The sequence below is a fragment of the Tupaia chinensis genome, unplaced genomic scaffold, assembly GCF_000334495.1.
Source record: "Tupaia chinensis unplaced genomic scaffold, TupChi_1.0 Scaffold140548_1, whole genome shotgun sequence".
NCBI classification, from domain to species: Eukaryota; Metazoa; Chordata; class Mammalia; order Scandentia; family Tupaiidae; genus Tupaia; species Tupaia belangeri.
In genome coordinates, this window is record NW_006200423.1 from 1,059,485 (window position 1) to 1,073,421 (window position 13,937).

Here is a 13,937-nt window from a genome sequence, read left to right on the forward strand (position 1 = left end):
CTAAGTGTTAAAGATCAAGCATATTACCAAACAGGCTCGACCTCGAGACTTACTAATGGAAATTTAAAAAGAACAAATTCTCCAGTTCTCCATTCTTACTAATGTCGTTGAGAGCAAGCTGTTAGATATAAATCTAAGAAATAAAAGAAAGATCAATTAGATCATCTATTTATGCCTGGCAAAGCTGAGCAGAATCAGAATGTTTCTAATTAGTTTTGTTTAAATAAACTCCATGGCCCTTATACCTTGTCAAAGAGTACCCTCTTTGAATAACAACTTAGTAGATAGTTTTATAAATCTTGAATTTATAATTTGAAGAGTTGACAAAGCATTTCTAAGAAGTATTTCAGGATTCTTATCAATTATTTTGTAGACCATAAAATTATATTTAGTGACTTGGATGAGGCTTCTCAGCAAATTGGTAATGGGCAATTAAATTCTTATTTTACATAGACAATGCCTTTTCTAAGACCATGAAAATTTTCTGGTTACAAAAAGCACATTACTGTTTTCTCTGCTGTGTTTTTTTTACTTATAAGGTATAGGTTTTACTACTTTTATTGGGGCTGAGGGAGTAGGGACAGAGAATGCCCAAGCTCTGCTTCACAAAGCATTGGAAAGGGGGGGTCTGTAGAAAGAGAAACATTCCATTGAGATAACTATGAGGCCCAACTCAAATTAATGAAGTATTTCTCTTTACTTAATACATAATCATTGGTAAAGTAACACCTCTAAAACAGGCCTTTGAAAACTAAAAATATATTTATTTCTTCTCTCTCAAAAAGATGGAGAAACCTACAAACTGAGTTTCTTTAAAAAAAAAAAAAGAAAGAAAAAAAAAGATGTTTTTCACCAGAGGACACAGTGCTTACCAGAGAGACAGAGAGAGAGATAGAAAGCGAGAAATCACTTCCCTGGCAGGATGGCCACGCTGCAATCCCTTCAGCTCCATTCTCCTCTCAGGATTTTGGGCACATAGGCACACGCACCTGGCAGGAGGTTTAAGTCGGCTATGTGGGAGTAATGTAACCATCATGCCAGTTGCTGGTCCCCAAAGTGAGTTTCTTTGTTTATAAACATGTATGTTTAGACTATGTATAATTTCCTGCTTCTTTGGCTTTTCTTTATAGTTTAATTTTGCTGCTTGCTATAATACTAAGTTACATAAGTTATATGAATTATTTAGAATATATAACACATATTTAGAATATGTATTTAGTCTTTAAATAGAAATAGACTTTAAATTCTCACAATAATCTTATGATATAATGAATTACTATCTTTATTTTATTGGATTGAGAAACAAAAGCAGAAAAATATGTAAATAACGTACCATCCATGTACGTTATTGCCTTATATTTCAACAATGTCATATTTGCTATTCAAATATTACAATTAAATTGCTTCTTGAAGGATTTTCATGTCATATAAAACAAGAGCAAGGGAAAATCTCTCCCCAATTATTGATTCTTTAAGTTAAACTATAACTCCTGACTTAATCTATTCTGCTTCCTTGAAGTTATATTATCAGATACAATGTGCATGTAAGTTCAGGATCAAATCCAAGGTTGGCATTTTCATGAGAAATTAACAGATACAAATGTAAATCTTTATTTTAAAAATTTCCCCCAGACATATGTGGATAGCAAAGATTTTGCATAAAGTAAAAAAATACAGGTGTTTTTATTTTCTCTTTTCCCTAGATACTGACTTTTCTCCTTTACAAATACAAATATTTTTCTTTATTATTTTCATTGTCTTTAGTTCTGTACTGAGTCCAAAAGTACTGAATTGGTACCTGTGAAGAGATTTATAATGGTGATTTCTTATTAGAATGAGCATCCTTACTAAGTATGGCACAGTCTCACGCAATAGGGCCAGGCAAGCTGGATCTTTGCAGACTTAAAAGAACACAGCCTTTGGGGCTAGCAGGTGGTACAGTGGTTAAGGTGCTGGATTCCTACATGGTCAATGGCAGTTTGAGTCCCAGATCTGGTGGCTTGAAACTCATACTGTGCACATGTGCATGTGTGCCCAAAATGCTGAGAGGAGAATGAAGAGAAGGGATTAAACTTGGCCATTGAACCGGGGAGGGGGGGTCGAGTGACCTCTTGCTTTCTGCCTCTCTCTCACTGTCTCTCTGGTGAGCACACACACCCTATAGCAAAAATCTCTAAAATACAACAACCACAAAATAAAACACAGTCCTCCTGAGGAGGTTAAGAACTCCCACGTCCATCCATGTGTGGAAAGTAGGACGTGCTCATTTTCTCAGAGACAGCTAAGAGCCCATTCTTGCCAGCCATCCTGTATTTTTCCATAGACTTTTCTATTTACTTCTTCCACAAGGAAGAGCAGAATTCCATGTGTCTCATTCAGAGCTTTCAAAGTAGGTCTTCTCAGCACTTACCAAAGAAATGTAATTTTAAGAAGCTACTGCCAACAGTTTTAGAATATTTACTCAGAATGGAGTGTGAATCATACGGAATCTTTCTGCGGTCAAAAGCTGACTCTAATGATCTAACTGGGTTAGTAGGTCACCAAAGATTTTTTCCCCGTCCCAATCTAATATACTTGGGAGGAAATGCCATAATCAAATATCAGAAGGATCAGGTTTTTTTTTTCTTTTTCTTTTTCAGGACTAGTCAGGAAAAAGTGACAAGGCCATGAGTTACACGTTAGACCTTGAAAAGAAGCTACCATCTTGCCTATGTCTCTTCAGGTTTGCTACCAAAGGTCAGGTGACTTAAGTGCAAACAAACCCTGCTCAACACCATCTTTGAAGTCAGATGAGGAATCCTGGGCAGTGAGCCTCAGTATCTCCTGATGAGATTTACCCCTGTGACTGGAGATGGAGGAGACCCCAGTTAGTGTGTTTTCCCAGAGAATAAGAAGGGTTCAAATGGAAAAGAAGGTCGACTGTTGCCTTTCTTCACAGGACATATCAATGTGTCAAAGAGCATCATGCATAACTAAACAAGGAGGAAAACACAGACCACCTAGGAAATAGTTATTTTAATCCCATCTAAGAGCTTGAATCTCAAGGCAATCAGGTAAACCGAATTCTCAAGGGTATGAAACTCCTCCCAGGAGAAATAGGTGACACGAACTGTTTACCTTTGGCAGAGAACGGGAGGAAAAGTGGAAAGCCACAGAAGAAAGTATGGGGGTAAAATCAGCAAAATTTGTAACATATTCAGAGGAAGAAGGTGGGCTGGTGTGACCGTTTAGAATCTCCAGGAGCCCCAGACACAAAGAATACCCACATCTGCTGTCAGTTCCACAGGCCTCCTCTGGGTGCTCACGGGAAGGTCAGGGACCGAGCAGGAGACCACAGAGCACTCTCCTCAGCAGCCATGCCTGTGCACCTGCCAAAGTCTGAGGGAAGAACAGGGATGCCTGGAGAGACCATGCACACATCAGCTCCTGGTGCGGCCAAGAAGGAACAAAACCCACTTGTGCGCCACAGGAGGAGCAAGAATATCACCCATGCCTGGAATCTGACCCTGTTTTGACTGAAGACCCAGTTATTTTCTGGGATTGTGGGGCTCAGCATTCCTAAGGAGGAAAGCCATCTGTTGGATGTAGGGGTCAGGTCAAACTGCCCCTTCGTTCTCAGCTCAGTCCTTGCAGACCAGAGACCCTCCAAGCAGGCACAGAGGTCCGTGCTTCTGCTGCAGTTCTGCCAGTGGTAAAAGAGGGTTTGACTAGTTACACGTTCATAAACACCTTTCCTAGTGATTAATGGGACATAATTCTCAAATATTGATTGAATAGAAGTGGAAAAGTAAACTAATAATTTTAAGAATTAATAAAGTTCTCATGCCTGTGAAAGGCAACAGCAATTCTTTTTCAGCCAGACATCTGATGGAATTTAGAAGTAATAACTTTAAGAGTTTCTTAACCAGTCTCTCGTTTTCAAAGAAGGGAGAACGGGTTGTTCAATAAGGCATTTTTAGAAACTAAAGAACAGCAAGACCCAGGGCATTGCTATTCACTGAAGAAAACCAGACACAATGTAGGGAGGGCTCTGTCCCTTGTAGGTCGATCTCTGTAATCCTTTCTTGTGTAGCTAACATTTAGAAACATAGGCAACAAGGTTTGTGTTAGGCTTGGGATTAGAATGATAATCCAATCCCCGGTCCAGTGTGTGCGTGTGTGTGCTAGTTCAGTAGTCGTGTGTGTGCTAGCCAGTAGTCCAGTGTGTGTGTGTGTGTGTGTGTGTGTGTGTGTGTGTGTGCATGCTAGCCCAGGAGTCTAGTGTGTGTGTGTGCATGAATGCTAGCCCAGTAGTCCAGTGTGTGTGTGTGTGTGTGTGCATGTGTGTGCATGGTAGCCCAGTAGTCATGTGTGAGTGTGCATGCTAGCCCAGTAGTCCACTGTGTGTGTGTGTGTGTGTGTGTGTGTGCATGCTAGCCCAGTAGTCCAGTGTATCTGTGTGTGCAGTAGTTCAATGTGGGTGTGTGTTATCCCAGTAGTACAGTGTGTGTATACACTAGTCCAGTAGTTCAGTGTGTGTGTGTGCAGTAGTGCAGTAGTTCAGTGTATATGTGTGTGTGTGTGCAAGTGTTCACATCTGTGTGTATGTAGAGAGCAGGCATTAATCAAACACCCACACCTCTTCTTAAACAGAAGTAAAGTATCTGAACAAAAGAAACATGGAAAGATAGAAGGCAGAGTTGACGCATGATCGGGTATGGAGTTTAAAAAAAAACACGTAATTGCTGAGAATAAAAAAATCGATTGAAGGAGAGCCAAACAATTACTCAGTGAGCAGTAAAATGTTCGGATGTCACTTTGCAAGGGAACTGACTTTTTATAATAGGATAATAAAAATACATATAGGAGAAGCCTTGTTTTATGTGCGCTTGCCTGAAACGTTATGAGAGAAACCTTAGTTTCTATGTGGGGAATATGCACACTGGGCAATGGCGGGCAGTTTCTCACGTCCTCAGCAGTGTTGATGTTCCATTACACCCTCCTTTACTCAAGTTTTAACTGGAGTATGGACTGAGTGGGTGGCAGGCAGGAACACCCTTTGTTACAACTTGCTCTAATCATTTGTTTTAAAATAGAGTTATCAGTGGAACCATATTTAAATAATAACTGTTTATTATTTATGAACCAAAGTATTAGGTCAACCACATGGATCCTCAAATGAGAGCACAATGCACAATATATCTCTTTGTAACAGATCCCTCTTATTATTTCCAGAAACAATTATTGACCTAAGAAATTAAGAGAGAGAGAGAGAGAGAGAGAGAGAGAGCCTCCTCAGTGGGGCATAATACACAACACTTCCTTCTCCTTTCTTTCAAAATTCTGGGCATGTATGTACATGTGCCCTGCATGTTTTTCAAGCCAAAGGAGTTGAAATTTGAACTGCTGTCAGCCATGAGAAATACAGCTCACTTAACCACTAGGCTATCGGTTGGTCCATAGTATTTTTATTTTTGAGAGAAATTTTTGCTATAGGGCATGTGCACTTGCTAGAGAGATAAAGAGATAAAGAGACAGAAAGTAAGAAATCAGCCCCAGGAGGGATGGTCATGCCACAATCTCTCCTCCTTCATTCTCCTCTCAGGATTTTGGGCAGACATGCACACACGCCCGGCTTGAGTTTTAAGCTGGAACTTGAACCGTGGTTGACTATGTGGAAGTCTAGTGACATAAGCATTACAGCATCTGCTGGTCCCGTAGAGAATTATTTTTTAAAGTATGTATAATAATAGGATATAGAAATCTTTAAATTACAAAAATGTATTAAAATGTTACATTTTTATTGAAAATAATTTTTAAAATATATTTCAAAGTAAATATTGAGAAAACACTTCTGATTTTATATTTGTCTATGTATAATATATGTGTGTGTGTGTGTGTGTGTGTGTGTGGTATACATGTGTATATATTTGTGTATGTGTAAACATATATATTTATGGTCAAAAGATTACACTATATTTCCAATATTCCTACATCTTTTCTTTTTTTAGTGTAACCTAGAATGATTTGAAACATATGTATTTGCCTATCACTCCTTATTTCTGCTTAAATTTGGAAGGTTTCCCACATTATAAAGAACTTGCTTCCTGGCTCAGCCATAGTAGCACAGGTAGTAGGGCACTGTTGTATGATACTGGAGCCACCTGCAAGGTCCAGGTTTGGATCCTGGGTCAAGCTTAACATGTCAGATGCACTGATAGACGCTGTGATCCTGGCTGGTTAGAAGACTGTGGGCAGGATTGCAGAGTTGCAAGATCCTATCAAAAGTTTTTCTCTCTCATTGAAGAAAGAAAGAAAAAAAAATGTTTTTCAATTTTTTTTTTTTTGGAGAGGTTTTTGCATGCGCTCTCCAGACACACAGAGAGAGACAGAGAGACAGAAAGCGAGAAATCACCCCCCAGAGGGGATGGTCATGCTGCAATCCCTTCTCCTCCATTCTCCTATCGGGATCATGGGCACGCACGCACACACTCCCGGCGTGAGTTTTAAGCCACCGGGTCCGGGACGCAAACCGTGGTCGACTACATGGGAATCCAGCGACATAGCCATTACGCTAACTGCTGGTTCCCTTCAATTTTTTTTAGAGAGATTTTTGCTATGTGTGTGCTCACTGGAGAGAGAGAGTGAGAAATCACACCCCTGGGGGGATGGCCATGTTGCAATCCCTTCTCCTCCATTCTCCTCTTGGGATTTTGGGCAGGTATGCACACACACTCAGCATGAGTTTTAAGTCACTAGGTCCAGGACTCAAACCTCAGTTGAGCCTCAGTCAACTACATGGGAGTTCAGCAACATAACCACTATGGTCATCTGTTGGTTCCTTAAAAGTTATCAAGTTCAGAGCAATGCGCTAGTCCAGTAGCACAGCAGTTAGCACTGTGTAGAGGAAGCTGGATCCCACATGGCAGACGTGAGTCTGAATTTCTGCCCCGGTGGCAACACCCAGGCATGTGCAGCAGACCAGAGTCTTGACAGGATGAAGAAATGGAAAAAAAGGATTACAGCATGACGAGGTCTCTTGGGGGTGCTCTCTCTCTCTCAGTCTTTCATAAGCGCACACACACTCTATCATATGTAAAGGGGAAAAAAGTTGACATCAATGGGAGAAAAGAATCATAACCAAAGCCAGAATTATTTCCACTGTGTAGTTTATGAATTTCGAGAGCTCCCATTATACTAGCCATACATAGTAATTATCAGTTATTTTATGTTGGATTCAAACACATGTCAGTTCATTAGATTATTTCAGAAAGATATACTATCTATCTGAATAAATGTGCATTTACATGTAAACTTTCCTTTGCTAAAACTATTAATGCATCATCATAAAAGAAGTATGAGTTTATTAATTCATTTTTTAAATTTATTAATGTTACAAATCTAGTTTCCATGTGGCATTAAACTAAAAGAAACTGAATACATATGTTCAATGTATTTCCCAGGGTTTTCAGGGTGGCTACTTTTAATTAAAGTTAAGTCAGACTGTAAGGCTCAGAATACTCACTATGCTAATAGAAACGTCTGTAGAAAATCTGTTCTCTTGTTTACTATGGCAAGAAAATGCAAGATAATCAGAGGCGAAACAATTTCTATAAAATTTTTTTTACGAACCATATTTAAGATATTAAAAGGAAATTAGATCCTGTAAATTATAGTAATGTTTAAATCAATGAAATATCCAACACATTTCTCATGGGATTATTTTAATATGAAAATCTGATGAGTAACATTTTAAAATATGAAATGCTGTTTCAAAATGTATTTTTCTAAAATCTTATCAGCCAAATCACCATTCCCTATTTTTGGACCAGAAATATTGTAAAACATCTGCATTTGTTTTAGTGTTGCCAATGGACAGTTTATTGCTTCAATCAGCCCAGTTACTTACAATCAAATCAAATGCTTCCTACGAGGCTCAGATGGGAAATGGAGCAGGGAAGATAAGGAGGGTTATTCCCTTAAAACTGTCCTCGATATACAAAAGTATACTGTTGCCAATTCAACTTATTTTTTTCATTAAATTCCTTCTTAATTAAGCATAAGAACCTACCTCAGTAATAGTTTACTTAGAGAGCTCAATGTTTCAATTTTTTTTCTAAATTAAAATCTCCTGGTGTTACATTTATAAATAAAAAGCGAGATGCATGCTTTTTAAAAAAATACTACGGACTGCCCTATAGTCTAGTGGTTAAAAGAGCTGTATTCCTCATGACTGACAGTGGTTCAAATTCCAGTTCATTTGGCTTGAAAATTATGCCAGGCACATGTGCATACATGCCCCAAATTTTGAAAGGATGGAGAAAGGGAGAAGGTAATGTGGTGTAATCACACCTTACTGAGGATGCTTCATCTCTCTTCTCTTCTATCTCTTTCTTTTCCTGGCAAGTGCATACTACCTCCAGCAATTTAAATAGTAATAATAATAATAATAATAATAATAATAATAAAGAGGTGTAATGTAATGGAAACTGGAAGCATGAAAACAGAGGCAAGAGTACTTCTATTGTCACTTAGGGACTGGTTTGCTGGGTGACTCTGAAAGTCAAAAACCTCACAGCCTGCCTTTACTTTCCTGGGAAGCAGTACATGGTAAAAGTTACCAGCTGTTTCCAGGTTTAATGAGTATGCAGGGTGGAGAGGGTGGTCTTTCCACTCTGCATAAGTACACTGCAGTGAGGTCTGGCTACAATTGTACATTGCCAAAAAGAAATAACGTCCCCACCAGATACCACCCTGGATGGCGCTGGGCAGCTCAGGAGAGGTGAAGAGGATGTGCTGGACCTTCCGGGAGAGGGGCCTCTTCCCGACTCTGCAGAACCCAGAGCAGAGAGGGCAGAAATGGGACAGGGGCAAGGAGAAAGGGCAGAGACACAAAAATCAGCACCGTTTGTGCACCTGCTGTAAAAATTCAGATAGCAGTAGTACCTCAGAAAGAAATTAAGAGAAGTAAATGACTTGCCTCCCACTTGGAAAAACCCTAGCAAAATGCCTAAAATAAGAAGTGGTGAGAAACTGTTGGTTTTGGAGAGATGGCTTGGGAGACAGACTGACTAGGGTTCAAATTTCTCCAATGTATTTATGGTGTAACTAATTATTAAGCTTCCCTCTGGCTCAGACTCCTTAACTACAAAGTGAAAGTAAAGATATTACCTCTTTCTAGGGCTGCCGCAAGGGTTAAGTATGCTAACACCTGCCCAGTGCAAAGAACAGCACTCCAGGCACCACATCCAGTCCATAAACTTGGAGGAACCCCGAGGACATCCCCTCCTGCCAGCTACAGCTATGAGGCTTTCCTCATGTCATCTCATCTTCCAGGCCAATTACTGTTCTCTAGGGCAAAGAAAAACTAAAAAGCTTTATGAACTATCTTGAAGCAAGATGTCACAAAGACGACATAAAATTTATCATTCAAATACACTGACATAAAATAATTTTTTTCTTTAATAATGGAGAATATTAGACAATATACTATTCCATTATTTGATGACAATGAGAAAGCACTTTCAGGGACTAGCAGATGGCCATAATGGTTATGACACTGGATTCCCATGTAGTAGATGGCAGTTCAAGTCCCAGACCTGGCAACTTAAAACTCAACGCTGGGCGCATGTGCGTGCATGACCAAAATCCCAAGAGGAAAATGGAGGAGAAGAGATTTTGGCATGGCCATCCTCCTGGAGGCTGTTTCTCTGTCTCTGTTTCTCTGTCTATCTGTCTTTTTGGCAAGTGCATTCACCCAATAACAAAAATCTCTGGAAAAAAAATAAAAAGAAAAGAAAAAGAAACTTCAAAATCATTATATAGCAGGGAAGACCCAGATGTGATGAAATAACATAAAATCAGGTAATATTTAGCAGCATGGAAACTGATGTATAAAAATAAATAGAGCCATTTAACTGAAGTTGGGGTATAATTGCTCCCAAAGTTCGACTCTCATGGAACAACATACAACACCTTCCTAGCATATCATTCATCACAGTTTTAACTAATGACTCACTATTGATTCTCCCAGTGAACCCTAACCTTCATTCCAGGCACATACCATGTCCATGTCGCCCATGACTGACACAGTGGACCCTGAATACAGAATAATGGAATGGATGGCAAAGCAGGAAGAAGAAAGTACAACAAGTAAGGACAAGAGCCACGTTAGAAATCCACTGAGATGGTTTGGAAAGGGTGTGGCTGAGTTGGAGGAGTGAAGAGTGGAGAGGCCTGCCTGCACAAGTTAATAAAGGAAATGATCCTCCATTAGGAGAATGAGATTGAGTAACAACGTTTGGCAGGAGTGAAAGTAGACAAAGGACATGAGCAAAGATCTTTCCTTTGGAGGGATTAGGAAGCCCAAAGTGAAACTGAGCCTAAGGGTGGCTCAAGTGGATCACAGTAGGAAATTAGGCAGTTAAAGAGATTAATAAATTAAAGACCCAGGGACAAGAATTTAGACCTGGGCAAGAGGCACTCTTGGCCCATGTCCTACACCATACAGGGGCTACTATCTGTCCCTCCTCCAATCTGGATCCTCCCCAAGGGACAAGAAGCCCACCCCCTACAAGGAGTAAATATACCGCCTTCTATGCCACACAAAGACCCCTTCTCCAAGTCTGACCTGCACAGCTACTGGATGCTCCCTCGATCAGGAAGAGAGTATGAGAGGAATATCTTACAGGGACACTTTGGACACATGGTCTGTAGTTATCTGTGCCCTTTTACCAGGGACTTAGAGATGCAGGAGCAGGGACAGAAAGGGGAAGCAGGAAGCATGGACCAGAAAATCACCTGAGTCATCAAATAATAGTGGAATTCTGGCAAGTCCAGGAATTCTAAGGTGGAATGAGGCTTCCAGGTCATTTTGAAGGTACATAAACCTTTTAGCTCCTAAATTCATCCTTTTCTTGTATATTCCTTTTCTCTTTCTTTAAAATAAAACAGAACGCAAGATTTTGAGGGTGGAAAACAGTTGAATACCAACTAAACTGATGGAGTAAGAAGGATTTTTAAACAGAAGCCACCTAGAAGAATTTGTTGCAGAAGATGGGAGGATAAAACCTATCTATTTTAATAATGTATTAGCTTGATGTATAACCATTAAATATTTATTTTTATTATAGATAGACATCCATTTTTTAAATTGGCACTGACTTTGTAATATTAGGGGTAGGCCTAGTAGAGATGTTTGCCTTACACTAGGAAAGCTGTGATTCTGAAATGATCTTTCACTACAGGTTGATCCTGGCTGGTTATGTTTATGTGGAAAGTTAGACTATTCCACAACCACTGGTCACCAAGTTTAGCATTCTATCTACTCTTTTTACTTGTCCATTTAAACATTTTTAATTGACAATAATAATATATATTTATTGGGTACAATGTGATGATTCAATACATAAATACATTTTGAAATGATCAGATTAGGGTATTTGATGTATTTATCATCTAAAACATTCATTGGTTCTTTGTAATAAAAACATTCAAAACCCTCTCCTCTAGCCACTGTGAAAGATACAACATGGTATCATCAACTGGAATCACCCTCCTTTCCTACACACTGCTGCACTAACACGTATTCCTCCTAACTAGGACCGTGTATCCCCTGGCCCATCTATCCCTTTCTTTATTCTTTCCCCAGCTTCTGGTAGCCAGTATCCTCTCTACTTCTGTGAGATTAGCTTTTTTCAGATTCCACAAATGAGGGAGACTATGAAATACTTGTCTTTCTGTGCCGGAGTCACTTTACTAACATAATGTCCTCCAAGTTTACTCACATTGTCACAAATGCCAAGATTTCATTCTTTATATAGCTGAATACTAGTCCATTTTCTTCATCTGCTCACGCACTGGTGGACACTTGGGTTGACTTCATGTCTTGGATAAGTAAACGTGGAAGTGTGTATATCTCTTTAATTTACTGAATTAATTTCTTTTAGATATATACCCAAAGGTATAATTGTTGTATCATATAATTGTTCTATTTATAATTTTTGAGAAAGCTCCGCACTGTTGTCCATCATGACTACACTAATTTACAATTCTACGAACAGTATGTAAGAGTTCCCCTTCCTCTAAATTTTCCACAGTATTTGTTATCTTCTGTATTTTTTTTGATAAAAGCTGTTCTAATGTGTGCTCTGTTCAAAGGCTACTTTATTGAATCATCTCACACCCTAACACACCCAGTCTAAGTCAGGTTGCTTTGATTTAAATTTCTTAGAATTGTGTTTCTTTCCTTCAGAACATGTATCTCATAGGTAACTGTTGGAGTTCCTGGGATAATTGGTAGATGGATTCATTTCTTCCCCACCATAGAACAGATAGTGTCTGACCTTTTCACCATTAGCTGCCAAGCCCCTAGTACTCTCAGATCCTCAAATATTTGTTGAATGGATGAATACCTCATAAGGTTGGTAGAGAAGGGAAACAGGTAAAGTATATAATGCACTATATAAATATTGTAAGTGCTATCAGTGTGTGTGTGAGCATCAGTAGGCCACAGTCCCCCCTTATCTGCAGAAGATACCTTGTCAGATCCCCAGTGGACGTATTCTCTGTCTCTAACTCTCTCTGTCTCTCTCTGGTAAGCGCAGGAGCCCTACAGTAAACATCTCTCTCTCAAAAAAAGTAAATGGCTAAAGGAAACCTAGATAAACGTGTTAGTCAAATGAGAGCCTGGGTTCCGTTAGGTGCTAGCCCAGTGCTGCTGTTCAGTAAGCGCCAGCCGAATAAATTTATGGAAGGAAAAAAATGTCAGTGACTCTTGGTACCCAGTGCCTTTTCCATGCAGAGATAAGCCAAATCTCTTTCCTGCCTTTAAAACGCCACGATTCTGGTAAAAGTAGCATGTCTTCACAATCAAGACAAGCTTTTACAATGGTTTTTCTCCATATAGTGAAAAACAAGAATGAAGAAAAAGAAAGGAAAGGAAAGGAAAGGAAGAAGAGAAGGAAGGAAGAAAGAAAGGAAAAGGAAGTTAAGAAAGGAGAAGTGTGGGTAAGATTGAAGAGAAAAGGAAAAAGAAGAAGACAGGGAGAGAGCGAGGAAGGAAGGGTAGAAAGAAAGGAAAAGAGAGAAAGGAGGGGATGAAGCGCCTGGAATTACTGGACAGGGAAGGCCAGCTTCTGAAACCACTGGCTTGGGGGTTCCCCAGGATGAAATGGGGACTTCTCTTCCTCTCCAGGTTCCTGTCTGCGGACACCCTGCGGGTAAGTTTGGGGAGAGGTGAGGAGGGGCGGGCAGCCTGAAAAATATCACAGAGTGTGAAGTTCATGATGAAGTCAGGCAGAAAGGTCGGTGTTGGGGAGAAGAAATTCTACTTTAAAATCTTAATTCATGAAGATTAAAAATAAAAGGGGGGTGGGCAGGAGGGATTCTTAATTCATGAATATTAAAAATAAAAGGGGGGTGGGCAGGAGGGAAAGGGACTATAAAGAAAACCAGAGAGGAAACAGCAAAGAGTATGCTAGGCGACGTGTGGTTTCTCCCGCTCTTCTCTCACCCCTGCGGAAGCCTCACTAAGTTTGCAAACTCAGCCTCCGGGATGGGCGAGAGCGCTCTGCGCCCGCGTCGCTTTTCCGCACCCGCCCCGTCCCTTCCCGGGCTCCGGATGAAGGCGGGCAGCGGCGACACGCGGGAAGGGGAGGCCCCGCGGACGCCCCCGAGTCCCACCGCGCGCTCCTCTCCTCTGGCAAAGCCAACCCCTCCTCGCCGCGCTCCTCCCGGAGAGGAGAAAGGACAGACTTTGCCTCTGAACCGTCCTCCCCCTCGCTCTTCCTGGGGGAGCGAGGGCAGAAAGTACCGCTCGGTGATTCATTGGCGAGAAGAGGGAGGAGGCACTGGGACGCCGAGTGCCAAAACTCAACTAGCTGGGAAAGGACGCAGCTCGCAGCGCCCCGCGGGTGCCCCCCTAACTCCGCGCGGCGCGGCCACTGGCCTGGGACCCT

The 13,937-nt window shown here is 40.6% G+C and overlaps 1 long non-coding RNA gene across 1 annotated transcript in view; it reads right to left on the reverse strand.

Annotated features, from left to right (window-relative positions):
- The window catches only part of LOC102482621 (uncharacterized), a 234,343-nt gene that overhangs the window by 67,558 nt on the left and 152,848 nt on the right, over window positions 1–13,937 (reverse strand). The window lies entirely within an intron of this gene.